Source organism: Rhinoderma darwinii, unplaced genomic scaffold (genome assembly GCF_050947455.1).
Source record: "Rhinoderma darwinii isolate aRhiDar2 unplaced genomic scaffold, aRhiDar2.hap1 Scaffold_787, whole genome shotgun sequence".
NCBI classification, from domain to species: domain Eukaryota; kingdom Metazoa; phylum Chordata; class Amphibia; order Anura; family Rhinodermatidae; genus Rhinoderma; species Rhinoderma darwinii.
Window position 1 is genome coordinate 1 of NW_027464351.1, and position 23404 is coordinate 23404.

The window sequence follows — 23404 nt, forward strand, 5'->3', positions numbered from 1 at the left end:
AAAATCTAAACGACATAATAAAAACTCAAACGCACCACGGATTCCCAGACAGTCTCCCACACTCGTACTAGCGAGGCCTTAAGCTGTGTTACTTCTGCGTTCTGACGAGAGCAGGCACATTCAGCTAAGAATGGCCATTGACGTTAAATGCTTTAATCCATAGTCCTATTTAATCTATTGTGAAACAAAATCTAAACGACATAATAAAAAGTCAACCGCACCACGGATTCCCAGACAGTCTCCCACACTGGTACTAGCGAGGCCTTAAGCTGTGTAACTTCTGCGATCTGACGAGAGCAGGCACATTCAGCTTAGAATGGCCATTGACATTAAATGCTTTAATCCATAGTCCTTTTTAATCGATTGTGAAACAAAATCTAAACGACATAATAAAAATTCAACCGCACCACGGATTCCCAGACAGTCTCCCACACCGGTACTAGCGAGGCCTTAAGCTGTGTAACTTCTGCAATCTGACGAGAGCAGGCACATTCAGCTTAGAATGGCCATTGACATTAAATGCTTTAATCCATAGTCCTTTTTAATCGATTGTGAAACAAAATCTAAACGACATAATAAAAAGTCAACCGCACCACGGATTCCCAGACAGTCTCCCACACTGGTACTAGCGAGGCCTTAAGCTGTGTAACTTCTGCGATCTGACGAGAGCAGGCACATTCAGCTTAGAATGGCCATTGACATTAAATGCTTTAATCCATAGTCCTTTTTAATCGATTGTGAAACAAAATCTAAACGACATAATAAAAACTCAACCGCACCACGGATTCCCAGACAGTCTCCCACACTGGTACTAGCGAGGCCTTAAGCTGTGTAACTTCTGCGTTCTGACAAGCGCAGGCACATCCAGCTTAGAATGGCCATTGACGTTAAATGCTTTAATCCATAGTCCTATTTAATCTATTGTGAAACAAAATCTAAACGACATAATAAAAAGTCAACCGCACCACGGATTCCCAGACAGTCTCCCACACTGGTACTAGCGAGGCCTTAAGCTGTGTAACTATTGCGATCTGACGAGAGCAGGCACATTCAGCTTAGAATGGCCATTGACATTAAATGCTTTAATCCATAGTCCTTTTTAATCGATTGTGAAACAAAATCTAAACGACATAATAAAAATTCAACCGCACCACGGATTCCCAGACAGTCTCCCACACTGGTACTAGCGAGGCCTTAAGCTGTGTAACTTCTGCGATCTGACGAGAGCAGGCACATTCAGCTTAGAATGGCCATTGACATTAAATGCTTTAATCCATAGTCCTTTTTAATCGATTGTGAAACAAAATCTAAACGACATAATAAAAAGTCAACCGCACCACGGATTCCCAGACAGTCTCCCACACTGGTACTAGCGAGGCCTTAAGCTGTGTAACTTCTGCGATCTGACGAGAGCAGGGACATTCAGCTTAGAATGGCCATTGACATTAAATGCTTTAATCCATAGTCCTTTTTAATCGATTGTGAAACAAAATCTAAACGACATAATAAAAAGTCAACCGCACCACGGATTCCCAGACAGTCTCCCACACTGGTACTAGCGAGGCCTTAAGCTGTGTAACTTCTGCGATCTGACGAGAGCAGGCACATTCAGCTTAGAATGGCCATTGACATTAAATGCTTTAATCCATAGTCCTATTTAATCGATTGTGAAACAAAATCTAAACGACATAATAAAAAGTCAACCGCACCACGGATTCCCAGACAGTCTCCCACACTGGTACTAGCGAGGCCTTAAGCTGTGTAACTTCTGCGATCTGACGAGAGCAGGGACATTCAGCTTAGAATGGCCATTGACGTTAAATGCTTTAATCCATAGTCCTTTTTAATCGATTGTGAAACAAAATCTAAACGACATAATAAAAATTCAACCGCACCACTGATTCCCAGACAGTCTCGCACACTGGTACTAGCGAGGGCTTAAGCTGTGTAACTTCTGCGATCTGACGAGAGCAGGGACATTCAGCTTAGAATGGCCATTGACATTAAATGCTTTAATCCATAGTCCTTTTAAATCGATTGTGAAACAAAATCTAAACGACATAATAAAAATTCAACCGCACCACGGATTCCCAGACAGTCTCCCACACTGGCACTAGCGAGGCCTTAAGCTGTGTAACTTCTGCGTTCTGACGAGAGCAGGCACATTCAGCTTAGAATGGCCATTGACGTTATATGCTTTAATCCATAGTCCTATTTAATCTATTGTGAAACAAAATCTAAACGACATAATAAAAAGTCAACCGCACCACGGATTCCCAGACAGTCTCCCACACTGGTACTAGCGAGGCCTTAAGCTGTGTAACTTCTGCGATCTGACGAGAGAAGGCACATTCAGCTTAGAATGGCCATTGACATTAGATGCATTAATCCATTGTCCTTTTTAATCGATTGTGAAACAAAATCTAAACGACATAATAAAAATCCAACCGCACCAAGGATTCCCAGACAGTCTCCCACACTGGTACTAGCGAGGCCTTAAGCTGTGTAACTTCTGCGATCTGACGAGAGCAGGGACATTCAGCTTAGAATGGCCATTGACGTTAACTGCTTTAATCCATAGTCCTATTTAATCTATTGTGAAACAAAATCTAAACGACATAATAAAAAGTCAACCGCACCACGGATTCCCAGACAGTCTCCCACACTGGTACTAGCGAGGCGTTAAGCTGTGTAACTTCTGCGATCTAACGAGAGCAGGCACATTCAGCTTAGAATGGCCATTGACATTAAATGCTTTAATCCATAGTCCTTTTTAATCGATTGTGAAACAAAATCTAAACGACATAATAAAAAGTCAACCGCACCACGGATTCCCATACAGTCTCCCACACTGGTACTAGCGAGGCCTTAAGCTGTGTAACTTCTGCGATCTGACGAGAGCAGGCACATTCAGCTTAGAATGGCCATTGACATTAAAATCCTTAATCCATAGTCCTATTTAATCTATTGTGAAACAAAATCTAAACGACATAATAAAAAGTCAACCGCACCACGGATTCCCAGACAGTCTCCCACACTGGTACTAGCGAGGCCTTAAGCTGTGTAACTTCTGCGTTCTGACGAGAGCAGGCACATTCAGCTTAGAATGGCCATTGACGTTAAATGCTTTAATCCATAGTCCTATTTAATCTATTGTGAAACAAAATCTAAACGACATAATAAAAAGTCAACCGCACCACGGATTCCCAGACAGTCTCCCACACTGGTACTAGCGAGGCCTTAAGCTGTGTAACTTCTGCGATCTGACGAGAGCAAGCACATTCAGCTTAGAATGGCCATTGACATTAAATTCTTTAATCCATAGTCCTTTTTAATCGATTGTGAAACAAAATCTAAACGACATAATAAAAAGTCAACCGCACCACGGATTCCCAGACAGTCTCCCACACTGGTACTAGCGAGGCCTTAAGCTGTGTAACTTCTGCGATCTGACGAGAGAAGGGACATTCAGCTTAGAATGGCCATTGACATTAAATGCTTTAATCCATAGTCCTTTTTAATTGATTGTGAAACAAAATCTAAAAGACATAATAAAAAGTCAACCGCACCACGTATTCCCAAACAGTCTCCCACACTGGTACTAGCGAGGCCTTAAGCTGCGTAACTTCTGCGATCTGACGAGAGCAGGGACATCCAGCTTAGAATGGCCATTGACATTAAATGCTTTAATCCATAGTCCTTTTTAATCGATTGTGAAACAAAATCTAAACGACATAATAAAAATTCAACCGCACCACGGATTCCCAGACAGTCTCCCACACTGGTACTAGCGAGGCCTTAAGCTGTGTAACTTCTGCGTTCTGACGAGAGCAGGCACATTCAGCTTAGAATGGCCATTGACGTTAAATGCTTTAATCCATAGTCCTATTTAATCTATTGTGAAACAAAATCTAAACGACATAATAAAAAGTCAACCGCACCACGGATTCCCAGACAGTCTCCCACACTGGTACTAGCGAGGCCTTAAGCTGTGTAACTTCTGCGATCTGACGAGAGCAAGCACATTCAGCTTAGAATGGCCATTGACATTAAATTCTTTAATCCATAGTCCTTTTTAATCGATTGTGAAACAAAATCTAAACGACATAATAAAAAGTCAACCGCACCACGGATTCCCAGACAGTCTCCCACACTGGTACTAGCGAGGCCTTAAGCTGTGTAACTTCTGCGATCTGACGAGAGAAGGGACATTCAGCTTAGAATGGCCATTGACATTAAATGCTTTAATCCATAGTCCTTTTTAATTGATTGTGAAACAAAATCTAAAAGACATAATAAAAAGTCAACCGCACCACGTATTCCCAAACAGTCTCCCACACTGGTACTAGCGAGGCCTTAAGCTGCGTAACTTCTGCGATCTGACGAGAGCAGGGACATCCAGCTTAGAATGGCCATTGACATTAAATGCTTTAATCCATAGTCCTTTTTAATCGATTGTGAAACAAAATCTAAACGACATAATAAAAATTCAACCGCACCACGGATTCCCAGACAGTCTCCCACACTGGTACTAGAGAGGCCTTAAGCTGTGTAACTTCTGCGATCTGACGAGAGCAGGCACATTCAGCTTAGAATGGCCATTGACATTAAATGATTTATTCCATAGTCCTTTTTAATCGATTGTGAAACAAAATCTAAACGACATAATAAAAAGGCAACCGCACCACGGATTCCCAGACAGTCTCCCACACTGGTACTAGCGAGGCCTTAAGCTGTGTAACTTCTGCAATCTGACGAGAGCAGGCACATTCAGCTTAGAATGGCCATTAACATTAAAAGCCTTAATTCATAGTCCTATTTAATCTATTGTGAAACAAAATCTAAACAACATAATAAAAAGCCAAGCGCTCCACGGATTCCCAGACAGTCTCCCACACTGGTACTAGCGAGGCCTTAAGCTGTGTAACTTCTGCGTTCCGACGCGAGCAGGCACATTCAGCTTAGAATAGCCATTGACGTTAAATGCATTAATCCATAGTCCTATTTAATCTATTGTGAAACAAAATCTAAACTACATAATAAAAAGTCAACCGCACCACGGATTCCCAGACAGTCTCCCACACTGGTACTAGCGAGGCCTTAAACTGTGTAACTTCTGCGATCTGACGAGAGCAGGCACATTCAGCTTAGAATGGCCATTGACATTAAATGATTTAATCCATAGTCCTTTTTAATCTATTGTGAAACAAAATCTAAACGACATAATAAAAAGTCAACCGCACCACGGATTCCCAGACAGTCTGCCACACTGGTACTAGCGAGGCCTTAAGCTGTGTAACTTCTGCGATCTGACGAGAGCAGGGACATTCAGCTTAGAATGGCCATTGACAGTAAATGCTTTAATCCATAGTCCTTTTTAATCGATTGTGAAACAAAATCTAAACGACATAATAAAAATTCAACCGCACCACGGATTCCCAGACAGTCTCCCACACTGGTACTAGCGAGGCCTTAAGCTGTGTAACTTCTGCGTTCTGACGAGAGCAGGCACATTCAGCTTAGAATGGCCATTGACGTTAAATGCTTTAATCCATAGTCCTATTTAATCTATTGTGAAACAAAATCTAAACGACATAATAAAAAGTCAACCGCACCACGGATTCCCAGACAGTCTCCCACACTGGTACTAGCGAGGCCTTAAGCTGTGTAACTTCTGCGATCTGACGAGAGCAGGCACATTCAGCTTAGAATGGCCATTGACATTAAATGCTTTAATCCATAGTCCTTTTTAATCGATTGTGAAACAAAATCTAAACGACATAATAAAAAGTCAACCGCACCACGGATTCCCAGACAGTCTCCCACACTGGTACTAGCGAGGCCTTAAGCTGTGTAACTTCTGCGATCTGACGAGAGCAGGCACATTCAGCTTAGAAATGCCATCGACATTAAATGCTTTAATCCATAGTCCTTTTTAATCGATTGTGAAACAAAATCTAAACGACATAATAAAAAGTCAACCGCACCACGGATTCCCAGACAGTCTCCCACACTGGTACTAGCGAGGCCTTAAGCTGTGTAACTTCTGCGATCTGACGAGAGCAGGCACATTCAGCTTAGAATGGCCATTGACATTAAATTCTTTAATCCATAGTCCTTTTTAATCGATTGTGAAACAAAATCTAAACGACATAATAAAAAGTCAACAGCACCACGTATTCCCAAACAGTCTCCCACACTGGTACTAGCGAGGCCTTAAGCTGCGTAACTTCTGCGATCTGACGAGAGCAGGGACATTCAGCTTAGAATGGCCATTGACATTAAATGCTTTAATCCATAGTCCTTTTTAATCGATTGTGAAAAAAAATCTAAACGACATAATAAAAATTCAACAGCACCACGGATTCCCAGACAGTCTCCCACACTGGTACTAGAGAGGCCTTAAGCTGTGTAACTTCTGCGATCTGACGAGAGCAGGCACATTCAGCTTAGAATGGCCATTGACATTAAATGATTTATTCCATAGTCCTTTTTAATCGATTGTGAAACAAAATCTAAACGACATAATAAAAAGGCAACCGCACCACGGATTCCCAGACAGTCTCCCACACTGGTACTAGCGAGGCCTTAAGCTGTGTAACTTCTGCAATCTGACGAGAGCAGGCACATTCAGCTTAGAATGGCCATTAACATTAAAAGCCTTAATTCATAGTCCTATTTAATCTATTGTGAAACAAAATCTAAACAACATAATAAAAAGCCAAGCGCTCCACGGATTCCCAGACAGTCTCCCACACTGGTACTAGCGAGGCCTTAAGCTGTGTAACTTCTGCGTTCCGACGCGAGCAGGCACATTCAGCTTAGAATAGCCATTGACGTTAAATGCATTAATCCATAGTCCTATTTAATCTATTGTGAAACAAAATCTAAACGACATAATAAAAAGTCAACCGCACCACGGATTCCCAGACAGTCTCCCACACTGGTACTAGCGAGGCCTTAAGCTGTGTAACTTCTGCGATCTGACGAGAGCAGGCACATTCAGCTTAGAATGGCCATTGACATTAAATGCTTTAATCCATAGTCCTTTTTAATCGATTGTGAAACAAAATCGAAACGACATAATAAAAATTCAACCGCACCACGGATTCCAAGACAGTCTCCCACACTGGTACTAGCGAGGCCTTAAGCTGTGTAACTTCTGCGATCTGACGAGAGCAGGCACATTCAGCTTAGAATGGCCATTGACATTAAATGATTTAATCCATAGTCCTTTTTAATCGATTGTGAAACAAAATCTAAACGACATAATAAAAAGTCAACCGCACCACGGATTCCCAGACAGTCTCCCACACTGGTACTAGCGAGGCCTTAAGCTGTGTAACTTCTGCAATCTGACGAGAGCAGGCACATTCAGCTTAGAATGGCCATTAACATTAAAAGTCTTAATTCATAGTCCCATTTAATCTATTGTGAAACAAAATCTAAACAACATAATAAAAAGCCAACCGCTCCACGTATTCCCAGACAGTCTCCCACACTGGTACTAGCGAGGCCTTAAGCTGTGTAACTTCTGCGTTCTGACGAGAGCAGGCACATTCAGCTTAGAATAGCCATTGACGTTAAATGCTTTAATCCATAGTCCTATTTAATCTATTGTGAAACAAAATCTAAACAACATAATAAAAAGACAACCGCACCACGGATTCCCAGACAGTCTCCCACACTGGTACTAGCGAGGCCTTAAGCTGTGTAACTTCTGCGATCTGACGAGAGAAGGGACATTCAGCTTAGAATGGCCATTGACATTAAATGCTTTAATCCATAGTCCTTTTTAATCGATTGTGAAACAAAATCTAAAAGACATAATAAAAAGTCAACCGCACCACGGATTCCCAAACAGTCTCCCACACTGGTACTAGCGAGGCCTTAAGCTGTGTAACTTCTGCGATCTGACGAGAGCAGGGACATTCAGCTTAGAATGGCCATTGACATTAAATGCTTTAATCCATAGTCCTTTTTAATCGATTGTGAAACAAAATCTAAACGACATAATAAAAATTCAACCGCACCACGGATTCCCAGACAGTCTCCCACACTGGTACTAGAGAGGCCTTAAGCTGTGTAACTTCTGCGATCTGACGAGAGCAGGCACATTCAGCTTAGAATGGCCATTGACATTAAATGATTTAATCCATAGTCCTTTTTAATCGATTGTGAAACAAAATCTAAACGACATAATAAAAAGGCAACCGCACCACGGATTCCCAGACAGTCTCCCACACTGGTACTAGCGAGGCCTTAAGCTGTGTAACTTCTGCAATCTGACGAGAGCAGGCACATTCAGCTTAGAATGGCCATTAACATTAAAAGCCTTAATTCATAGTCCTATTTAATCTATTGTGAAACAAAATCTAAACAACATAATAAAAAGCCAACCGCTCCACGGATTCCCAGACAGTCTCCCACACTGGTACTAGCGAGGCCTTAAGCTGTGTAACTTCTGCATTCTGACGAGAGCAGGCACATTCAGCTTAGAATAGCCATTGACGTTAAATGCATTAATCCATAGTCCTATTTAATCGATTGTGAAACAAAATCTAAACGACATAATAAAAAGTCAACCGCACCACGGATTCCCAGACAGTCTCCCACACTGGTACTAGCGAGGCCTTAAGCTGTGTAACTTCTGCGATCTGACGAGAGCAGGGACATTCAGCTTAGAATGGCCATTGATATCAAATGCTTTAATCCATAGTCCTTTTTAATCGATTGTGAAACAAAATCTAAACGACATAATAAAAATTCAACCGCACCACGGATTCCCAGACAGTCTCCCACACTGGTACTAGCGAGGCCTTAAGCTGTGTAACTTCTGCGTTCTGACGAGAGCAGGCACATTCAGCTTAGAATGGCCATTGACGTTAAATGCTTTAATCCATAGTCCAATTTAATCTATTGTGAAACAAAATCTAAACGACATAATAAAAAGTCAACCGCACCACGGATTCCCAGACAGTCTCCCACACTGGTACTAGCGAGGCCTTAAGCTGTGTAACTTCTGCGATCTGACGAGAGCAGGCACATTCAGCTTATAATGGCCATTGACATTAAATGCTTTAATCCATAGTCCTTTTTAATCGATTGTGAAACAAAATCTAAACGACATAATAAAAAGTCAACCGCACCACGGATTCCCAGACAGTCTCCCACACTGGTACTAGCGAGGCCTTAAGCTGTGTAACTTCTGCGATCTGACGAGAGCAGGCACATTCAGCTTAGAATGGCCATTGACATTAAATGCTTTAATCCATAGTCCTTTTTAATCGATTGTGAAACAAAATCTAAACGACATAATAAGAAGCCAACCGCACCACGGATTCCCAGACAGTCTCCCACACTGGTACTAGCGAGGCCTTAAGCTGTGTAACTTCTGCGATCTGACGAGAGCAGGCACATTCAGCTTAAAATGGCCATTGACACTAAATGCTTTAATCCATAGTCCTTTTTAATCGATTGTGAAACAAAATCTAAACGACATAATAAAAAGTCAACCGCACCACGGATTCCCAGACAGTCTCCCACACTGGTACTAGCGAGGCCTTAAGCTGTGTAACTTCTGCGATCTGACGAGAGCAGGGACATTCAGCTTAGAATGGCCATTGACATTAAATGCTTTAATCCATAGTCCTTTTTAATCGATTGTGAAACAAAATCTAAACGACATAATAAAAATTCAACCGCACCACGGATTCCCAGACAGTCTCCCACACTGGTACCAGCGAGGCCTTAAGCTGTGTAACTTCTGCGATCTGACGAGAGCAGGGACATTCAGCTTAGAATGGCCATTGACATTAAATGCTTTAATCCATAGTCCTTTTTAATCGATTGTGAAACAAAATCTAAACGACATAATAAAAATTCAACCGCACCACGGATTCCCAGACAGTCTCCCACACTGGTACCAGCGAGGCCTTAAGCTGTGTAACTTCTGCGTTCTGACGAGAGCAGGCACATTCAGCTTAGAATGGCCATTGACGTTAAATGCTTTAATCCATAGTCCGCTTTAATCCATAGTCCTATTTAATCTATTGTGAAACAAAATCTAAACGACATAATAAAAAGTCAACCGCACCACGGATTCCCAGACAGTCTCCCACACTGGTACTAGCGAGGCCTTAAGCTGTGTAACTTCTGCGATCTGACGAGAGCAGGCACATTCAGCTTAGAATGGCCATTGACGTTAAATGCTTTAATCCATAGTCCTATTTAATCTATTGTGAAACAAAATCTAAACGACATAATAAAAAGTCAACCGCACCACGGATTCCCAGACAGTCTACCACACTGGTACTAGCGAGGCGTTAAGCTGTGTAATTTCTGCGATCTAACGAGAACAGGCACATTCAGCTTAGAATGGCCATTGACATTAAAAGCCTTAATCCATAGTCCTATTTAATCTATTGTGAAACAAAATCTAAACGACATAATAAAAAGTCAACCGCACCACGGATTCCCAGACAGTCTCCCACACTGGTACTAGCGAGGCGTTAAGCTGTGTAATTTCTGCGATCTAACGAGAACAAGCACATTCAGCTTAGAATGGCCATTGACATTAAAAGCCTTAATCCATAGTCCTATTTAATCTATTGTGAAACAAAATCTAAACAACATAATAAAAAGCCAACCGGACCACGGATTCCCAGACAGTCTCCCACACTGGTACTAGCGAGGCCTTAAGCTGTGTAACTTCTGTGATCTGACGAGAGCATGCACATTCAGTTTAGAATGGCCATTGACATTAAATGCTTTAATCCATAGTCCTATTTAATCTATTGCGAAACAAAATCTAAACGACATAATAAAAAGTCAACCGCACCACGGATTCCCAGACAGTCTCCCACACTGGTACTAGCGAGGCGTTAAGCTGTGTAACTTCTGCGATCTAACGAGAACAGGCACATTCAGCTTAGAATGGCCATTGACATTAAAAGCCTTAATCCATAGTCCTATTTAATCTATTGTGAAACAAAATCTAAACAACATAATAAAAAGTCAACCGCACCACGGATTCCCAGACAGTCTCCCACACTACTACTAGCGAGGCCATAAGCTGTGTAACTTCTGCGATCTGACGAGAGCAGGCACATTCAGTTTAGAATGGCCATTGACATTAAATGCTTTAATCCATAGTCCTTTTTAATCGATTGTGAAACAAAATCTAAACATAATAAAAACTCAACCGCACCACGGATTCCCAGAGAGTCTCCCCCACTGGTACTAGCGAGGCCTTAAGCTGTGTAACTTCTGCGTTCTGACGAGAGCAGGCACATTCAGCTTAGAATGGCCATTGACTTTAAATGCTTTAATCCATAGTCCAATTTAATCGATTGTGAAACAAAATCTAAACGACATACTAAAAAGTCAACCGCACCACGGATTCCCAGACAGTCTCCCACACTGGTACTAGCGAGGCTTTAAGCTGTGTAACTTCTGCGATCTGACGAGAGCAGGGACATTCAGATTAGAATGGCCATTGACATTAAACGCTTTAATCCATAGTCCTTTTTAATCGATTGTGAAACAAAATCTAAACAACATAATAAAAAGTCAACCGCACCACGGATTCCCAGAGAGTCTCCCACACTGGTACTAGCGAGGCCTTAAGCTGTGTAACTTCTGCGTTCTGACGAGAGCAGGCACATTCAGCTTAGAATGGCCATTGACGTTAAATGCTTTAATCCATAGTCCAATTTAATCTATTGTGAAACAAAATCTAAACGACATAATAAAAAGTCAACCGCACCACGGATTCCCAGACAGTCTCCCACACTGGTACTAGCGAGGCCTTAAGCTGTGTAACTTCTGCGATCTGACGAGAGCAGGCACATTCAGCTTAGAATGGCCATTGACATTAAATGCTTTAATCCATAGTCCTTTTTAATCGATTGTGAAACAAAATCTAAACGACATACTAAAAAGTCAACCGCACCACGGATTCCCAGACAGTCTCCCACACTGGTACTAGCGAGGCCTTAAGCTGTGTAACTTCTGCGATCTGACGAGAGCAGGCACATTCAGCTTAGAATGGCCATTGACATTAAATGCATTAATCCATAGTCCTTTTTAATCGATTGTGAAACAAAATCTAAACGACATAATAAAAATTCAACCGCACTACGGATTCCCAGACAGTCTCCCACACTGGTACTAGCGAGGCCTTAAGCTGTGTAACTTATGCGTTCTGACGAGAGCAGGCACATTCAGCTTAGAATGGCCATTGACGTTAAATCTTTTAATCCATAGTCCTATTTAATCTATTGTGAAACAAAATCTAAACGACATAATAAAAAGTCAATGCACCACGTATTCCCAGACAGTCTTCCACACTGGTACTAGCGAGGCCTTAAGCTGTGTAACTTCTGCGATTTGACGAGAGCAGGCACATTCAGCTTAGAATGGCCATTGACATTAAATGCTTTAATCCATAGTCCTTTTTAATCGATTGTGAAACAAAATCTAAACGACATAATAAAAAGTAAACCGCACCACGGATTCCCAGACAGTCTCCCACACTGGTACTAGCGAGGCCTTAAGCTGTGTAACTTCTGCGATCTGACGAGAGCAGGCACATTCAGCTTAGAATGGCCATTGACATTAAATGCTTTAATCCATAGTCCTTTTTAATCGATTGTGAAACAAAATCTAAACGACATAATAAAAAGTCAACCGCACCACGGATTCCCAGACAGTCTCCCACACTGGTACTAGCGAGGCCTTAAGTTGTGCAACTTCTGCGATCTGACGAGAGCAGGGATATTCAGCTTAGACTGGCCATTGACATTAAATGCTTTAATCCATAGTCCTTTTTAATTGATTGTGAAACAAAATCTAAACGACATAATAAAAATTCAACCGCACCACGGATTCCCAGACAGTCTCCCACACTGGTTATAGCGAGGCCTTAAGCTGTGTAACTTCTGCGATCTGACGAGAGCAGGCACATCCAGCTTAGAATGGCCATTGACGTTAAATGCTTTAATCCATAGTCCTATTTAATCTATTGTGAAACAAAATCTAAACGACATAATAAAAAGTCAACCGCACCACGGATTCCCAGACAGTCTCCCACACTAGTACTAGCGAGGCGTTAAGCTGTGTAACTTCTACGATTTAATGAGAGCAGGCACATTCAGCTTAGAATAGCCATTGGCATTAAATGCTTTAATCCATAGTCCTTTTTAATCGATTGTGAAACAAAATCTAAACGACATAATAAAATGTCAACCGCACCACGGATTCCCAGACAGTCTCCCACACTGGTACTAGCGAGGCCTTAAGCTGTGTAACTTCTGCGATCTGACGAGAGCAGGCACATTCAGCTTAGAATGGCCATTGACATTAAATGCTTTAATCCATAGTCCTTTTTAATCGATTGTGAAACAAAATCTAAACGACATAATAAAAAGTCAACCGCACCACGGATTCCCAGACAGTCTCCCACACTGGTACTAGCGAGGCCTTAAGCTGTGCAACTTCTGCGATCTGACGAGAGCAGGGACATTCAGCTTAGAATGGCCATTGACATTAAATGCTTTAATCCATAGTCCTTTTTAATCGATTGTGAAACAAAATCTAAACGACATAATAAAAATTCAACCGCACCACGGATTCCCAGACAGTCTCCCACACTGGTACTAGCGAGGCCTTAAGCTGTGTAACTTCTGCGATCTGACGAGAGCAGGCACATTCAGCTTAGAATGGCCATTGACATTAAAAGCCTTAATCCATAGTCCTATTTAATCTATTGGGAAATAAAATCTAAACGACATAATAAAAAGTCAACTGCACCACGGATTCCCAGACAGTCTCCCACACTGGTACTAGCGAGGCCTTAAGCTGTGTAACTTCTGCGATCTGACGAGAGCAGGCACATTCAGCTTAGAATGGCCATTGACATTAAATGCTTTAATCCATAGTCCTTTTTAATCGATTGTGAAACAAAATCTAAACGACATAATAAAAATTCAACCGCACCACGGATTCCCAGACAGTCTCCCACACTGGTACTAGCGAGGCCTTAAGCTGTGTAACTTCTGCGATCTGACGAGAGCAGGCACATTCAGCTTAGAATGGCCATTGACATTAAAAGCCTTAATCCATAGTCCTATTTAATCTATTGTGAAACAAAATCTAAACAACATAATAAAAAGTCAACCGCACCACAGATTCCCAGACAGTCTCCCACACTGGTACTAGCGAGGCCTTAAGCTGTGTAACTTCTGCGATCTGACGAGAGAAGGGACATTCAGCTTAGAATGGCCATTGACATTAAAGGCTTAAATCCATAGTCCTTTTTAATCGATTGTGAAACAAAATCTAAACGACATAATAAAAATTCAACCGCACCACGGATTCCCAGACAGTCTCCCACACTGGTACTAGCGAGGCCTTAAGCTGTGTAACTTCTGCGTTCTGAACAGAGAAGGCACATTCAGCTTAGAATGGCCATTGACGTTAAATGCTTTAATCCATAGTCCTATTTAATCTATTGTGAAACAAAATCTAAACGACATAATAAAAAGTCAACCGCACCACGGATTCCCAGACAGTCTCCCTCACTGGTACTAGCGAGGCCTTAAGCTGTGTAACTTCTGCGATCTGACGAGAGCAGGTACATTCAGCTTAGAATGGCCATTGACATTAAATGCTTTAATCCATAGTACTTTTTAATCGATTGTGAAACAAAATCTAAACTACATAATAAAAAGGCAACCGCACCACGGATTCCCAGACAGTCTCCCACACTGGTACTAGCGAGGCCTTAAGCTGTGTAACTTCTGCGATCTGACGAGAGCAGGCACATTCAGCTCAGAATGGCCATTGACATTAAATGCTTTAATCCATAGTCCTTTTTAATCGATTGTGAAACAAAATCTAAACGACATAATAAAAAGTCAACCGCACCACGGATTCCCAGACAGTCTCCCACACTGGTACTAGCGAGGCCTTAAGCTGTGTAACTTCTGCAATCTGACGAGAGCAGGGACATTCAGCTTAGAATGGCCATTGACATTAAATGCTTTAATCCATAGTCCTTTTTAATCGATTGTGAAACAAAATCTAAACGACATAATAAAAATTCAACCGCACCACGGGTTCCCAGACAGTCTCCCACACTGGTACTAGCGAGGCCTTAAGCTGTGTAACTTCTGCGATCTGACGAGTGCAGGCACATTCAGCTTAGAATGGCCATTCACGTTAAATGCTTTAATCCATAGTCCTATTTAATCTATTGTGAAACAAAATCTAAACGACATAATAAAAAGTCAACCGCACCACGTATTCCCAGACAGTCTCCCACACTGGTACTAGCGAGGCGTTAAACTGTTTAACTTCTGCGATCTAACGAGAGCAGGCACATTCAGCTTAGAATGGCCATTAACATAAAATGCTTTAATCCATAGTCCTTTTTAATCGATTGTGAAACAAAATCTAAACGACATAATAAAAAGTCAACCGCACCACGGATTCCCAGACAGTCTCCCACACTGGTACTAGCGAGGCCTTAAGCTGTGTAACTTCTGCGATCTGACGAGAGCAGGCACATTCAGCTTAGAATGGCCATTGACATTAAAAGCATTAATCCATAGTCCTATTTAATCTATTGTGAAACAAAATCTAAACAACATAATAAAAAGTCAACCGCACCACGGATTCCCAGACAGTCTCCCACACTGGTACTAGGGAGGCCTTAAGCTGTGTAACTTCTGCGATCTGACGAGAGCAGGGACATTCAGCTTAGAATGGCCATTGACATTAAAGGCTTTAATCCATAGTCCTTTTTAATCGATTGTGAAACAAAATCTAAACGACATAATAAAAATTCAACCGCACCACGGATTCCCAGACAGTCTCCCACACTGGTACTAGCGAGGACTTAAGCTGTGTAACTTCTGCGTTCTGACCAGAGCAGGCACATTCAGCTCAGAATGGCCATTGACGTTAAATACTTTAATCCATAGTCCTATTTAATCTATTGTGAAACAAAATCTAAACGACATAATAAAAAGTCAACCGCACCACGGATTCCCAGACAGTCTCCCACACTGGTACTAGCGAGGCCTTAAGCTGTGTAACTTCTGCGATCTGACGAGAGCAGGCACATTCAGCTTAGAATGGCCATTGACATTAAATGCTTTAATCCATAGTACTTTTTAATCGATTGTGAAACAAAATCTAAACGACATAACAAAAAGTCGACTGCACCACGGATTCCCAGACAGTCTCCCACACTGGTACTAGCGAGGCTTTAAGCTGTGTAACTTCTGCGATCTGACGAGAGCAGGCACATTCAGCTTAGAATGGCCATTGACATCAAAAAATGCTTTAATCCATAGTCCTTTTTAATCGATTGTGAAACAAAATCTAAACGACATAATAAAAAGTCAACCGCACCACGGATTCCCAGACAGTCTCCCACACTGGTACTAGCGAGGCCTTAAGCTGTGTGACTTCTGCGATCTGACGAGAGCAGGCACATTCAGCTTAGAATGGCCATTGACATTAAATGCTTTAATCCATAGTCCTTTTTAATCGATTGTGAAACAAAATCTAAACGACATAATAAAAAGGCAACCGCACCACGGATTCCCAGACAGTCTCCCACACTGATACTAGCAAGGCCTTAAGCTGTGCAACTTCTGCGATCTGCCGAGAGCAGGCACATTCAGCTTAGAATGGCCATTGACATTAAATGCTTTAATCCATAGTCCTTTTTAATCGATTGTGAAACAAAATATAAACGACATAATAAGAAGTCAACCGCACCACGGATTCACAGACAGTCTCCCACACTGGTACTAGCGAGGCCTTAAGCTGTGTAACTTCTGCGATCTGACGAGAGCAGGCACACTCAGCTTAGAATGGCCATTGACATTAAAAACCTTAATCCATAGTCCTATTTAATCTATTGTGAAACAAAATCTAAACGACATAATAAATAGTCAACCGCACCACGGATTCCCAGACAGTCTCCCACACTGGTACGAGCGAGGCCTTAAGCTGTGTAACTTCAGCGATCCGACGAGAGCAGGCACATTCAGCTTAGAATGGCCATTTACATTAAATGCTTTAATCCATAGTCCTTTTTAATCGATTGTGAAACAAAATCTAAACGACATAATAAAAAGTCAACCGCACCACGGATTCCCAGACAGTCTCCCACACAGGTACGAGCGAGGCCTTAAGCTGTGTAACTTCTGCGATCTGACGAGAGCAGGGACATTCAGCTTAGAATGGCCATTGACATTAAATGCTTTAATCCATAGTCCTTTTTAATCGATTGTGAAACAAAATCTAAACGACATAATAAAAAGTCAACCGCACCACGGATTCCCAGACAGTCTCCCACACTGGTACTAGCGAGGCGTTAAGCTGTGTAACTTCTGCGATCTAACGAGAGCAGGCACATTCAGCTTAGAATGGCCATTGACGTTTAATGCTTTAATCCATAGTCCTTTTTAATCGATTGTGAAACAAAATCTAAACGACATAATAAAAAGTAAACCGCACCACGGATTCCCAGACAGTCTCCCACACTGGTACTAGCGAGGCCTTAAGCTGTGTAACTTCTGCGATCTGACGAGAGCAGGCACATTCAGCTTAGAAAGGCCATTGACATTAAAAGCCTTAATCCATAGTCCTTTTTAATCGATTGTGAAACAAAATCTAAACGACATAATAAAAAGTCAACCGCACCACGGATTCCCAGACAGTCTCCCACACTGGTACTAGCGAGGCCTTAAGCTGTGTAACTTCTGCGATCTGACGAGAGCAGGGACATTCAGCTTAGAATGGCCATTGACATTAAATGCTTTAATCCATAGTCCTTTTTAATCGATTATGAAACAAAATCTAAACGACATAATAAAAATTCAACCGCACCACGGATTCCCAGACAGTCTCCCACACTGGTACTAGCGAGGCCTTAAGCTGTGTAACTTCTGCGATCTGACGAGAGCAGGCACATTCAGTTTAGAATGGCCATTGACATTAAATGCTTTAATCCATAGTCCTTTTTAATCGATTGTGAAACAAAATCTAAACGACATAATAAAAATTCAACCGCACCACGGATTCCCAGACAGTCTCCCACACTGGTACTAGCGAGGCCTTAAGCTGTGTAACTTCTGCGATCTGACGAGAGCAGGCACATTCAGCTTAGAATGGCCATTGACATTAAAAGCCTTAATCCATAGTCCTATTTAATCTATTGGGAAATAAAATCTAAACGACATAATAAAAAGGCAACCGCACCACGGATTCCCAGACAGTCTCCCACACTGGTACTAGCGAGGCCTTAAGCTGTGTAACTTCTGCGATCTGACGAGAGCAGGCACATTCAGCTTAGAATGGCCATTGACATTAAATGCTTTAATCCATAGTCCTTTTTAATCGATTGTGAAACAAAATCTAAACGACATAATAAAAATTCAACCGCACCACGGATTCCCAGACAGTCTCCCACACTGGTACTAGCGAGGCCTTAAGCTGTGTAACTTCTGCGATCTGACGAGAGCAGGCACATTCAGTTTAGAATGGCCATTGACATTAAATGCTTTAATCCATAGTCCTTTTTAATCGATTGTGAAACAAAATCTAAACAACATAATAAAAATTCAACCGCACCACGGATTCCCAGAGAGTCTCCCACACTGGTACTAGCGAGGCCTTAAGCTGTGTAACTTCTGCGATCTGACGAGAGCAGGGACATTCAGATTAGAATGGCCATTGACATTACATGCTTTAATCCATAGTCCTTTTTAATCGATTGTGAAACAAAATCTAAACGACATAATAAAAATTCAACCGCACCACGGATTCCCAGACAGTCTCCCACACTGGTACTAGCGAGGCCTTAAGCTGTGTAACTTCTGCGTTCTGACAAGAGCAGGCACATTCAGCTTAGAATGGCCATTGACGTTAAATGCTTTAATCCATAGTCCAATTTAATCTATTGTGAAACAAAATCTAAACGACATAATAAAAAGTCAACCGCACCACGGATTCCCAGACAGTCTCCCACACTGGTACTAGCGAGGCCTTAAGCTGTGTAACTTCTGCGATCTGACGAGAGCAGGCACATTCAGCTTATAATGGCCATTGACATTAAATGCTTTAATCCATAGTCCTTTTTAATCGATTGTGAAACAAAATCTAAACGACATAATAAAAAGTCAACCGCACCACGGATTCCCAGACAGTCTCCCACACTGGTACTAGCGAGGCCTTAAGCTGTGTAACTTCTGCGATCTGACGAGAGCAGGCACATTCAGCTTAGAATGGCCATTGACATTAAATGCTTTAATCCATAGTCCTTTTTAATCGATTGTGAAACAAAATCTAAACGACATAATAAGAAGCCAACCGCACCACGGATTCCCAGACAGTCTCCCACACTGGTACTAGCGAGGCCTTAAGCTGTGTAACTTCTGCGATCTGACGAGAGTAGGCACATTCAGCTTAGAATGGCCATTGACATTAAAAGCCTTAATCCATAGTCCTATTTAATCTATTGTGAAATAAAATCTAAACAACATAATAAAAAGTCAACCGCACCACGGATTCCCAGACAGTCCCCCACACTGGTACTAGCGAGGCCTTAAGCTGTGTAACTTCTGCGATCTGACGAGAGCAGGCACATTCAGCTTAAAATGGCCATTGACACTAAATGCTTTAATCCATAGTCCTTTTTAATCGATTGTGAAACAAAATCTAAACGACATAATAAAAAGTCAACCGCACCACGGATTCCCAGACAGTCTCCCACACTGGTACTAGCGAGGCCTTAAGCTGTGTAACTTCTGCGATCTGACGAGAGCAGGGACATTCAGCTTAGAATGGCCATTGACATTAAATGCTTTAATCCATAGTCCTTTTTAATCGATTGTGAAACAAAATCTAAACGACATAATAAAAATTCAACCGCACCACGGATTCCCAGACAGTCTCCCACACTGGTACCAGCGAGGCCTTAAGCTGTGTAACTTCTGCGTTCTGACGAGAGCAGGCACATTCAGCTTAGAATGGCCATTGACGTTAAATGCTTTAATCCATAGTCCTATTTAATCTATTGTGAAACAAAATCTAAACGACATAATAAAAAGTCAACCGCACCACGGATTCCCAGACAGTCTCCCACACTGGTACTAGCGAGGCCTTAAGCTGTGTAACTTCTGCGTTCTGACGAGAGCAGGCACATTCAGCTTAGAATGGCCATTGACGTTAAATGCTTTAATCCATAGTCCTTTTTAATCGATTGTGAAACAAAATCTAAACATAATAAAAACTCAACCGCACCACGGATTCCCAGAGAGTCTCCCACACTGGTACTAGCGAGGCCTTAAGCTGTGTAACTTCTGCGTTCTGACGAGAGCAGGCACATTCAGCTTAGAATGGCCATTGACGTTAAATGCTTTAATCCATAGTCCAATTTAATCGATTGTGAAACAAAATCTAAACGACATACTAAAAAGTCAACCGCACCACGGATTCCCAGACAGTCTCCCACACTGGTACTAGCGAGGCTTTAAGCTGTGTAACTTCTGCGATCTGACGAGAGCAGGGACATTCAGATTAGAATGGCCATTGACATTAAATGCTTTAATCCATAGTCCTTTTTAATCGATTGTGAAACAAAATCTAAACAACATAATAAAAAGTCAACCGCACCACGGATTCCCAGAGAGTCTCCCACACTGGTACTAGCGAGGCCTTAAGCTGTGTAACTTCTGCGTTCTGACGAGAGCAGGCACATTCAGCTTAGAATGGCCATTGACGTTAAATGCTTTAATCCATAGTCCAATTTAATCTATTGTGAAACAAAATCTAAACGACATAATAAAAAGTCAACCTCACCACGGATTCCCAGACAGTCTCCCACACTGGTACTAGCGAGGCCTTAAGCTGTGTAACTTCTGCGATCTGACGAGAGCAGGCACATTCAGCTTAGAATGGCCATTGACATTAAATGCTTTAATCCATAGTCCTTTTTAATCGATTGTGAAACAAAATCTAAACGACATACTAAAAAGTCAACCGCACCACGGATTCCCAGACAGTCTCCCACACTGGTACTAGCGAGGCCTTAAGCTGTGTAACTTCTGCGATCTGACGAGAGCAGGCACATTCAGCTTAGAATGGCCATTGACATTAAATGCATTAATCCATAGTCCTTTTTAATCGATTGTGAAACAAAATCTAAACGACATAATAAAAATTCAACCGCACTACGGATTCCCAGACAGTCTCCCACACTGGTACTAGCGAGGCCTTAAGCTGTGTAACTTATGCGTTCTGACGAGAGCAGGCACATTCAGCTTAGAATGGCCATTGACGTTAAATGTTTTAATCCATAGTCCTATTTAATCTATTGTGAAACAAAATCTAAACGACATAATAAAAAGTCAATGCACCACGTATTCCCAGACAGTCTTCCACACTGGTACTAGCGAGGCCTTAAGCTGTGTAACTTCTGCGATTTGACGAGAGCAGGCACATTCAGCTTAGAATGGCCATTGACATTAAATGCTTTAATCCATAGTCCTTTTTAATCGATTGTGAAACAAAATCTAAACGACATAATAAAAAGTAAACCGCACCACGGATTCCCAGACAGTCTCCCACACTGGTACTAGCGAGGCCTTAAGCTGTGTAACTTCTGCGATCTGACGAGAGCAGGCACATTCAGCTTAGAATGGCCATTAACATTAAATGTTTTAATCCATAGTCCTTTTTAATCGATTGTGAAACAAAATCTAAACGACATAATAAAAAGTCAACCGCACCACGGATTCCCAGACAGTCTCCCACACTGGTACTAGCGAGGCCTTAAGTTGTGCAACTTCTGCGATCTGACGAGAGCAGGGATATTCAGCTTAGACTGGCCATTGACATTAAATGCTTTAATCCATAGTCCTTTTTAATTGATTGTGAAACAAAATCTAAACGACATAATAAAAAGTCAACCGCACCACGGATTCCCAGACAGTCTCCCACACTGGTTATAGCGAGGCCTTAAGCTGTGTAACTTCTGCGATCTGACGAGAGCAGGCACATCCAGCTTAGAATGGCCATTGACGTTAAATGCTTTAATCCATAGTCCTATTTAATCTATTGTGAAACAAAATCTAAACGACATAATAAAAAGTCAACCGCACCACGGATTCCCAGACAGTCTCCCACACTAGTACTAGCGAGGCGTTAAGCTGTGTAACTTCTACGATTTAATGAGAGCAGGCACATTCAGCTTAGAATAGCCATTAGCATTAAATGCTTTAATCCATAGTCCTTTTTAATCGATTGTGAAACAAAATCTAAACGACATAATAAAATGTCAACCGCACCACGGATTCCCAGACAGTCTCCCACACTGGTACTAGCGAGGCCTTAAGCTGTGTAACTTCTGCGATCTGACGAGAGCAGGCACATTCAGCTTAGAATGGCCATTGACATTAAATGCTTTAATCCATAGTCCTTTTTAATCGATTGTGAAACAAAATCTAAACGACATAATAAAAAGTCAACCGCACCACGGATTCCCAGACAGTCTCCCACACTGGTACTAGCGAGGCCTTAAGCTGTGCAACTTCTGCGATCTGACGAGAGCAGGGACATTCAGCTTAGAATGGCCATTGACATTAAATGCTTAAATCCATAGTCCTTTTTAATCGATTGTGAAACAAAATCTAAACGACATAATAAAAATTCAACCGCACCACGGATTCCCAGACAGTCTCCCACACTGGTACTAGCGAGGCCTTAAGCTGTGTAACTTCTGCGATCTGACGAGAGCAGGCACATTCAGCTTAGAATGGCCATTGACATTAAAAGCCTTAATCCATAGTCCTATTTAATCTATTGGGAAATAAAATCTAAACGACATAATAAAAAGTCAACTGCACCACGGATTCCCAGACAGTCTCCCACACTGGTACTAGCGAGGCCTTAAGCTGTGTAACTTCTGCGATCTGACGAGAGCAGGCACATTCAGCTTAGAATGGCCATTGACATTAAATGCTTTAATCCATAGTCCTTTTTAATCGATTGTGAAACAAAATCTAAACGACATAATAAAAATTCAACCGCACCACGGATTCCCAGACAGTCTCCCACACTGGTACTAGCGAGGCCTTAAGCTGTGTAACTTCTGCGATCTGACGAGAGCAGGCACATTCAGCTTAGAATGGCCATTGACATTAAAGGCTTAAATCCATAGTCCTTTTTAATCGATTGTGAAACAAAATCTAAACGACATAATAAAAATTCAACCGCACCACGGATTCCCAGACAGTCTCCCACACCGGTACTAGCGAGGCCTTAAGCTGTGTAACTTCTGCGTTCTGAACAGAGAAGGCACATTCAGCTTAGAATGGCCATTGAC

General features: G+C 41.9%; 106 pseudogenes; all 106 read right to left on the reverse strand.

Annotated features, from left to right (window-relative positions):
* Positions 1–209: 209 nt before the first annotated feature.
* LOC142730919 (5S ribosomal RNA) lies at positions 210–328 on the reverse strand (annotated as a pseudogene).
* A 67-nt stretch (positions 329–395) lies between these two features.
* On the reverse strand, positions 396–514 carry LOC142730912 (5S ribosomal RNA; annotated as a pseudogene).
* A 67-nt stretch (positions 515–581) lies between these two features.
* Positions 582–700, reverse strand: LOC142730932 (5S ribosomal RNA; annotated as a pseudogene).
* A 67-nt stretch (positions 701–767) lies between these two features.
* On the reverse strand, positions 768–886 carry LOC142730993 (5S ribosomal RNA; annotated as a pseudogene).
* Positions 887–953: 67 nt separating this feature from the next.
* Positions 954–1072, reverse strand: LOC142730799 (5S ribosomal RNA; annotated as a pseudogene).
* Positions 1073–1139: 67 nt separating this feature from the next.
* On the reverse strand, positions 1140–1258 carry LOC142730748 (5S ribosomal RNA; annotated as a pseudogene).
* Positions 1259–1325: 67 nt separating this feature from the next.
* On the reverse strand, positions 1326–1444 carry LOC142730648 (5S ribosomal RNA; annotated as a pseudogene).
* Positions 1445–1511: 67 nt separating this feature from the next.
* Positions 1512–1630, reverse strand: LOC142730944 (5S ribosomal RNA; annotated as a pseudogene).
* A 67-nt stretch (positions 1631–1697) lies between these two features.
* Positions 1698–1816, reverse strand: LOC142730650 (5S ribosomal RNA; annotated as a pseudogene).
* Positions 1817–2069: 253 nt separating this feature from the next.
* Positions 2070–2188, reverse strand: LOC142730873 (5S ribosomal RNA; annotated as a pseudogene).
* Positions 2189–2255: 67 nt separating this feature from the next.
* On the reverse strand, positions 2256–2374 carry LOC142730863 (5S ribosomal RNA; annotated as a pseudogene).
* A 67-nt stretch (positions 2375–2441) lies between these two features.
* Positions 2442–2560, reverse strand: LOC142730972 (5S ribosomal RNA; annotated as a pseudogene).
* Positions 2561–2627: 67 nt separating this feature from the next.
* LOC142730895 (5S ribosomal RNA) lies at positions 2628–2746 on the reverse strand (annotated as a pseudogene).
* Positions 2747–2813: 67 nt separating this feature from the next.
* On the reverse strand, positions 2814–2932 carry LOC142730639 (5S ribosomal RNA; annotated as a pseudogene).
* A 67-nt stretch (positions 2933–2999) lies between these two features.
* LOC142731017 (5S ribosomal RNA) lies at positions 3000–3118 on the reverse strand (annotated as a pseudogene).
* Positions 3119–3185: 67 nt separating this feature from the next.
* On the reverse strand, positions 3186–3304 carry LOC142730691 (5S ribosomal RNA; annotated as a pseudogene).
* Positions 3305–3371: 67 nt separating this feature from the next.
* LOC142730922 (5S ribosomal RNA) lies at positions 3372–3490 on the reverse strand (annotated as a pseudogene).
* Positions 3491–3557: 67 nt separating this feature from the next.
* LOC142730784 (5S ribosomal RNA) lies at positions 3558–3676 on the reverse strand (annotated as a pseudogene).
* A 67-nt stretch (positions 3677–3743) lies between these two features.
* LOC142730699 (5S ribosomal RNA) lies at positions 3744–3862 on the reverse strand (annotated as a pseudogene).
* Positions 3863–3929: 67 nt separating this feature from the next.
* LOC142730692 (5S ribosomal RNA) lies at positions 3930–4048 on the reverse strand (annotated as a pseudogene).
* Positions 4049–4115: 67 nt separating this feature from the next.
* LOC142730923 (5S ribosomal RNA) lies at positions 4116–4234 on the reverse strand (annotated as a pseudogene).
* A 67-nt stretch (positions 4235–4301) lies between these two features.
* LOC142730796 (5S ribosomal RNA) lies at positions 4302–4420 on the reverse strand (annotated as a pseudogene).
* A 67-nt stretch (positions 4421–4487) lies between these two features.
* Positions 4488–4606, reverse strand: LOC142730837 (5S ribosomal RNA; annotated as a pseudogene).
* Positions 4607–4673: 67 nt separating this feature from the next.
* Positions 4674–4792, reverse strand: LOC142730915 (5S ribosomal RNA; annotated as a pseudogene).
* A 253-nt stretch (positions 4793–5045) lies between these two features.
* LOC142730682 (5S ribosomal RNA) lies at positions 5046–5164 on the reverse strand (annotated as a pseudogene).
* Positions 5165–5231: 67 nt separating this feature from the next.
* Positions 5232–5350, reverse strand: LOC142730803 (5S ribosomal RNA; annotated as a pseudogene).
* A 67-nt stretch (positions 5351–5417) lies between these two features.
* LOC142730700 (5S ribosomal RNA) lies at positions 5418–5536 on the reverse strand (annotated as a pseudogene).
* Positions 5537–5603: 67 nt separating this feature from the next.
* On the reverse strand, positions 5604–5722 carry LOC142730956 (5S ribosomal RNA; annotated as a pseudogene).
* A 67-nt stretch (positions 5723–5789) lies between these two features.
* Positions 5790–5908, reverse strand: LOC142730870 (5S ribosomal RNA; annotated as a pseudogene).
* A 67-nt stretch (positions 5909–5975) lies between these two features.
* Positions 5976–6094, reverse strand: LOC142730968 (5S ribosomal RNA; annotated as a pseudogene).
* Positions 6095–6161: 67 nt separating this feature from the next.
* Positions 6162–6280, reverse strand: LOC142730630 (5S ribosomal RNA; annotated as a pseudogene).
* A 67-nt stretch (positions 6281–6347) lies between these two features.
* Positions 6348–6466, reverse strand: LOC142730688 (5S ribosomal RNA; annotated as a pseudogene).
* Positions 6467–6533: 67 nt separating this feature from the next.
* LOC142730916 (5S ribosomal RNA) lies at positions 6534–6652 on the reverse strand (annotated as a pseudogene).
* A 253-nt stretch (positions 6653–6905) lies between these two features.
* On the reverse strand, positions 6906–7024 carry LOC142730980 (5S ribosomal RNA; annotated as a pseudogene).
* A 67-nt stretch (positions 7025–7091) lies between these two features.
* Positions 7092–7210, reverse strand: LOC142730859 (5S ribosomal RNA; annotated as a pseudogene).
* Positions 7211–7277: 67 nt separating this feature from the next.
* On the reverse strand, positions 7278–7396 carry LOC142730815 (5S ribosomal RNA; annotated as a pseudogene).
* Positions 7397–7463: 67 nt separating this feature from the next.
* LOC142730762 (5S ribosomal RNA) lies at positions 7464–7582 on the reverse strand (annotated as a pseudogene).
* A 67-nt stretch (positions 7583–7649) lies between these two features.
* Positions 7650–7768, reverse strand: LOC142730967 (5S ribosomal RNA; annotated as a pseudogene).
* A 67-nt stretch (positions 7769–7835) lies between these two features.
* LOC142730686 (5S ribosomal RNA) lies at positions 7836–7954 on the reverse strand (annotated as a pseudogene).
* A 67-nt stretch (positions 7955–8021) lies between these two features.
* Positions 8022–8140, reverse strand: LOC142730838 (5S ribosomal RNA; annotated as a pseudogene).
* A 67-nt stretch (positions 8141–8207) lies between these two features.
* On the reverse strand, positions 8208–8326 carry LOC142730917 (5S ribosomal RNA; annotated as a pseudogene).
* Positions 8327–8393: 67 nt separating this feature from the next.
* Positions 8394–8512, reverse strand: LOC142730936 (5S ribosomal RNA; annotated as a pseudogene).
* A 67-nt stretch (positions 8513–8579) lies between these two features.
* On the reverse strand, positions 8580–8698 carry LOC142730769 (5S ribosomal RNA; annotated as a pseudogene).
* A 67-nt stretch (positions 8699–8765) lies between these two features.
* On the reverse strand, positions 8766–8884 carry LOC142730701 (5S ribosomal RNA; annotated as a pseudogene).
* A 67-nt stretch (positions 8885–8951) lies between these two features.
* LOC142730822 (5S ribosomal RNA) lies at positions 8952–9070 on the reverse strand (annotated as a pseudogene).
* Positions 9071–9137: 67 nt separating this feature from the next.
* On the reverse strand, positions 9138–9256 carry LOC142730992 (5S ribosomal RNA; annotated as a pseudogene).
* A 67-nt stretch (positions 9257–9323) lies between these two features.
* On the reverse strand, positions 9324–9442 carry LOC142730768 (5S ribosomal RNA; annotated as a pseudogene).
* A 67-nt stretch (positions 9443–9509) lies between these two features.
* LOC142730651 (5S ribosomal RNA) lies at positions 9510–9628 on the reverse strand (annotated as a pseudogene).
* A 67-nt stretch (positions 9629–9695) lies between these two features.
* Positions 9696–9814, reverse strand: LOC142730914 (5S ribosomal RNA; annotated as a pseudogene).
* A 67-nt stretch (positions 9815–9881) lies between these two features.
* Positions 9882–10000, reverse strand: LOC142730810 (5S ribosomal RNA; annotated as a pseudogene).
* An 84-nt stretch (positions 10001–10084) lies between these two features.
* On the reverse strand, positions 10085–10203 carry LOC142731005 (5S ribosomal RNA; annotated as a pseudogene).
* A 253-nt stretch (positions 10204–10456) lies between these two features.
* On the reverse strand, positions 10457–10575 carry LOC142730984 (5S ribosomal RNA; annotated as a pseudogene).
* A 253-nt stretch (positions 10576–10828) lies between these two features.
* Positions 10829–10947, reverse strand: LOC142730950 (5S ribosomal RNA; annotated as a pseudogene).
* A 67-nt stretch (positions 10948–11014) lies between these two features.
* Positions 11015–11133, reverse strand: LOC142730955 (5S ribosomal RNA; annotated as a pseudogene).
* A 64-nt stretch (positions 11134–11197) lies between these two features.
* Positions 11198–11316, reverse strand: LOC142730866 (5S ribosomal RNA; annotated as a pseudogene).
* A 67-nt stretch (positions 11317–11383) lies between these two features.
* Positions 11384–11502, reverse strand: LOC142730963 (5S ribosomal RNA; annotated as a pseudogene).
* A 67-nt stretch (positions 11503–11569) lies between these two features.
* LOC142730661 (5S ribosomal RNA) lies at positions 11570–11688 on the reverse strand (annotated as a pseudogene).
* A 67-nt stretch (positions 11689–11755) lies between these two features.
* On the reverse strand, positions 11756–11874 carry LOC142730845 (5S ribosomal RNA; annotated as a pseudogene).
* A 67-nt stretch (positions 11875–11941) lies between these two features.
* On the reverse strand, positions 11942–12060 carry LOC142730857 (5S ribosomal RNA; annotated as a pseudogene).
* Positions 12061–12498: 438 nt separating this feature from the next.
* Positions 12499–12617, reverse strand: LOC142730721 (5S ribosomal RNA; annotated as a pseudogene).
* Positions 12618–13242: 625 nt separating this feature from the next.
* Positions 13243–13361, reverse strand: LOC142730642 (5S ribosomal RNA; annotated as a pseudogene).
* Positions 13362–13428: 67 nt separating this feature from the next.
* LOC142730846 (5S ribosomal RNA) lies at positions 13429–13547 on the reverse strand (annotated as a pseudogene).
* Positions 13548–13614: 67 nt separating this feature from the next.
* On the reverse strand, positions 13615–13733 carry LOC142730749 (5S ribosomal RNA; annotated as a pseudogene).
* A 67-nt stretch (positions 13734–13800) lies between these two features.
* Positions 13801–13919, reverse strand: LOC142730635 (5S ribosomal RNA; annotated as a pseudogene).
* Positions 13920–13986: 67 nt separating this feature from the next.
* On the reverse strand, positions 13987–14105 carry LOC142730750 (5S ribosomal RNA; annotated as a pseudogene).
* Positions 14106–14172: 67 nt separating this feature from the next.
* Positions 14173–14291, reverse strand: LOC142730966 (5S ribosomal RNA; annotated as a pseudogene).
* Positions 14292–14544: 253 nt separating this feature from the next.
* On the reverse strand, positions 14545–14663 carry LOC142730675 (5S ribosomal RNA; annotated as a pseudogene).
* A 67-nt stretch (positions 14664–14730) lies between these two features.
* LOC142730717 (5S ribosomal RNA) lies at positions 14731–14849 on the reverse strand (annotated as a pseudogene).
* Positions 14850–14916: 67 nt separating this feature from the next.
* Positions 14917–15035, reverse strand: LOC142730788 (5S ribosomal RNA; annotated as a pseudogene).
* Positions 15036–15102: 67 nt separating this feature from the next.
* LOC142731001 (5S ribosomal RNA) lies at positions 15103–15221 on the reverse strand (annotated as a pseudogene).
* A 67-nt stretch (positions 15222–15288) lies between these two features.
* LOC142730794 (5S ribosomal RNA) lies at positions 15289–15407 on the reverse strand (annotated as a pseudogene).
* Positions 15408–15474: 67 nt separating this feature from the next.
* On the reverse strand, positions 15475–15593 carry LOC142730869 (5S ribosomal RNA; annotated as a pseudogene).
* A 67-nt stretch (positions 15594–15660) lies between these two features.
* Positions 15661–15779, reverse strand: LOC142730806 (5S ribosomal RNA; annotated as a pseudogene).
* Positions 15780–15846: 67 nt separating this feature from the next.
* Positions 15847–15965, reverse strand: LOC142730996 (5S ribosomal RNA; annotated as a pseudogene).
* Positions 15966–16032: 67 nt separating this feature from the next.
* LOC142731007 (5S ribosomal RNA) lies at positions 16033–16151 on the reverse strand (annotated as a pseudogene).
* A 67-nt stretch (positions 16152–16218) lies between these two features.
* LOC142730927 (5S ribosomal RNA) lies at positions 16219–16337 on the reverse strand (annotated as a pseudogene).
* Positions 16338–16407: 70 nt separating this feature from the next.
* On the reverse strand, positions 16408–16526 carry LOC142730705 (5S ribosomal RNA; annotated as a pseudogene).
* A 253-nt stretch (positions 16527–16779) lies between these two features.
* Positions 16780–16898, reverse strand: LOC142730827 (5S ribosomal RNA; annotated as a pseudogene).
* Positions 16899–17151: 253 nt separating this feature from the next.
* LOC142730804 (5S ribosomal RNA) lies at positions 17152–17270 on the reverse strand (annotated as a pseudogene).
* A 67-nt stretch (positions 17271–17337) lies between these two features.
* Positions 17338–17456, reverse strand: LOC142730896 (5S ribosomal RNA; annotated as a pseudogene).
* Positions 17457–17523: 67 nt separating this feature from the next.
* LOC142730841 (5S ribosomal RNA) lies at positions 17524–17642 on the reverse strand (annotated as a pseudogene).
* A 67-nt stretch (positions 17643–17709) lies between these two features.
* LOC142730652 (5S ribosomal RNA) lies at positions 17710–17828 on the reverse strand (annotated as a pseudogene).
* Positions 17829–17895: 67 nt separating this feature from the next.
* Positions 17896–18014, reverse strand: LOC142730878 (5S ribosomal RNA; annotated as a pseudogene).
* A 67-nt stretch (positions 18015–18081) lies between these two features.
* Positions 18082–18200, reverse strand: LOC142730751 (5S ribosomal RNA; annotated as a pseudogene).
* Positions 18201–18267: 67 nt separating this feature from the next.
* Positions 18268–18386, reverse strand: LOC142730707 (5S ribosomal RNA; annotated as a pseudogene).
* A 67-nt stretch (positions 18387–18453) lies between these two features.
* Positions 18454–18572, reverse strand: LOC142730879 (5S ribosomal RNA; annotated as a pseudogene).
* A 67-nt stretch (positions 18573–18639) lies between these two features.
* LOC142730934 (5S ribosomal RNA) lies at positions 18640–18758 on the reverse strand (annotated as a pseudogene).
* A 67-nt stretch (positions 18759–18825) lies between these two features.
* On the reverse strand, positions 18826–18944 carry LOC142730852 (5S ribosomal RNA; annotated as a pseudogene).
* Positions 18945–19011: 67 nt separating this feature from the next.
* Positions 19012–19130, reverse strand: LOC142730823 (5S ribosomal RNA; annotated as a pseudogene).
* Positions 19131–19197: 67 nt separating this feature from the next.
* Positions 19198–19316, reverse strand: LOC142731009 (5S ribosomal RNA; annotated as a pseudogene).
* Positions 19317–19383: 67 nt separating this feature from the next.
* On the reverse strand, positions 19384–19502 carry LOC142730856 (5S ribosomal RNA; annotated as a pseudogene).
* Positions 19503–19569: 67 nt separating this feature from the next.
* LOC142730736 (5S ribosomal RNA) lies at positions 19570–19688 on the reverse strand (annotated as a pseudogene).
* A 67-nt stretch (positions 19689–19755) lies between these two features.
* On the reverse strand, positions 19756–19874 carry LOC142730653 (5S ribosomal RNA; annotated as a pseudogene).
* Positions 19875–19941: 67 nt separating this feature from the next.
* Positions 19942–20060, reverse strand: LOC142730811 (5S ribosomal RNA; annotated as a pseudogene).
* A 67-nt stretch (positions 20061–20127) lies between these two features.
* LOC142730999 (5S ribosomal RNA) lies at positions 20128–20246 on the reverse strand (annotated as a pseudogene).
* Positions 20247–20310: 64 nt separating this feature from the next.
* LOC142730714 (5S ribosomal RNA) lies at positions 20311–20429 on the reverse strand (annotated as a pseudogene).
* Positions 20430–20496: 67 nt separating this feature from the next.
* On the reverse strand, positions 20497–20615 carry LOC142730962 (5S ribosomal RNA; annotated as a pseudogene).
* A 67-nt stretch (positions 20616–20682) lies between these two features.
* LOC142730673 (5S ribosomal RNA) lies at positions 20683–20801 on the reverse strand (annotated as a pseudogene).
* A 67-nt stretch (positions 20802–20868) lies between these two features.
* On the reverse strand, positions 20869–20987 carry LOC142730779 (5S ribosomal RNA; annotated as a pseudogene).
* A 67-nt stretch (positions 20988–21054) lies between these two features.
* On the reverse strand, positions 21055–21173 carry LOC142730882 (5S ribosomal RNA; annotated as a pseudogene).
* Positions 21174–21611: 438 nt separating this feature from the next.
* On the reverse strand, positions 21612–21730 carry LOC142730719 (5S ribosomal RNA; annotated as a pseudogene).
* A 625-nt stretch (positions 21731–22355) lies between these two features.
* On the reverse strand, positions 22356–22474 carry LOC142730641 (5S ribosomal RNA; annotated as a pseudogene).
* A 67-nt stretch (positions 22475–22541) lies between these two features.
* Positions 22542–22660, reverse strand: LOC142730847 (5S ribosomal RNA; annotated as a pseudogene).
* Positions 22661–22727: 67 nt separating this feature from the next.
* On the reverse strand, positions 22728–22846 carry LOC142730744 (5S ribosomal RNA; annotated as a pseudogene).
* Positions 22847–22913: 67 nt separating this feature from the next.
* LOC142730633 (5S ribosomal RNA) lies at positions 22914–23032 on the reverse strand (annotated as a pseudogene).
* A 67-nt stretch (positions 23033–23099) lies between these two features.
* Positions 23100–23218, reverse strand: LOC142730745 (5S ribosomal RNA; annotated as a pseudogene).
* Between the last annotated feature and the right edge of the window lie 186 nt (positions 23219–23404).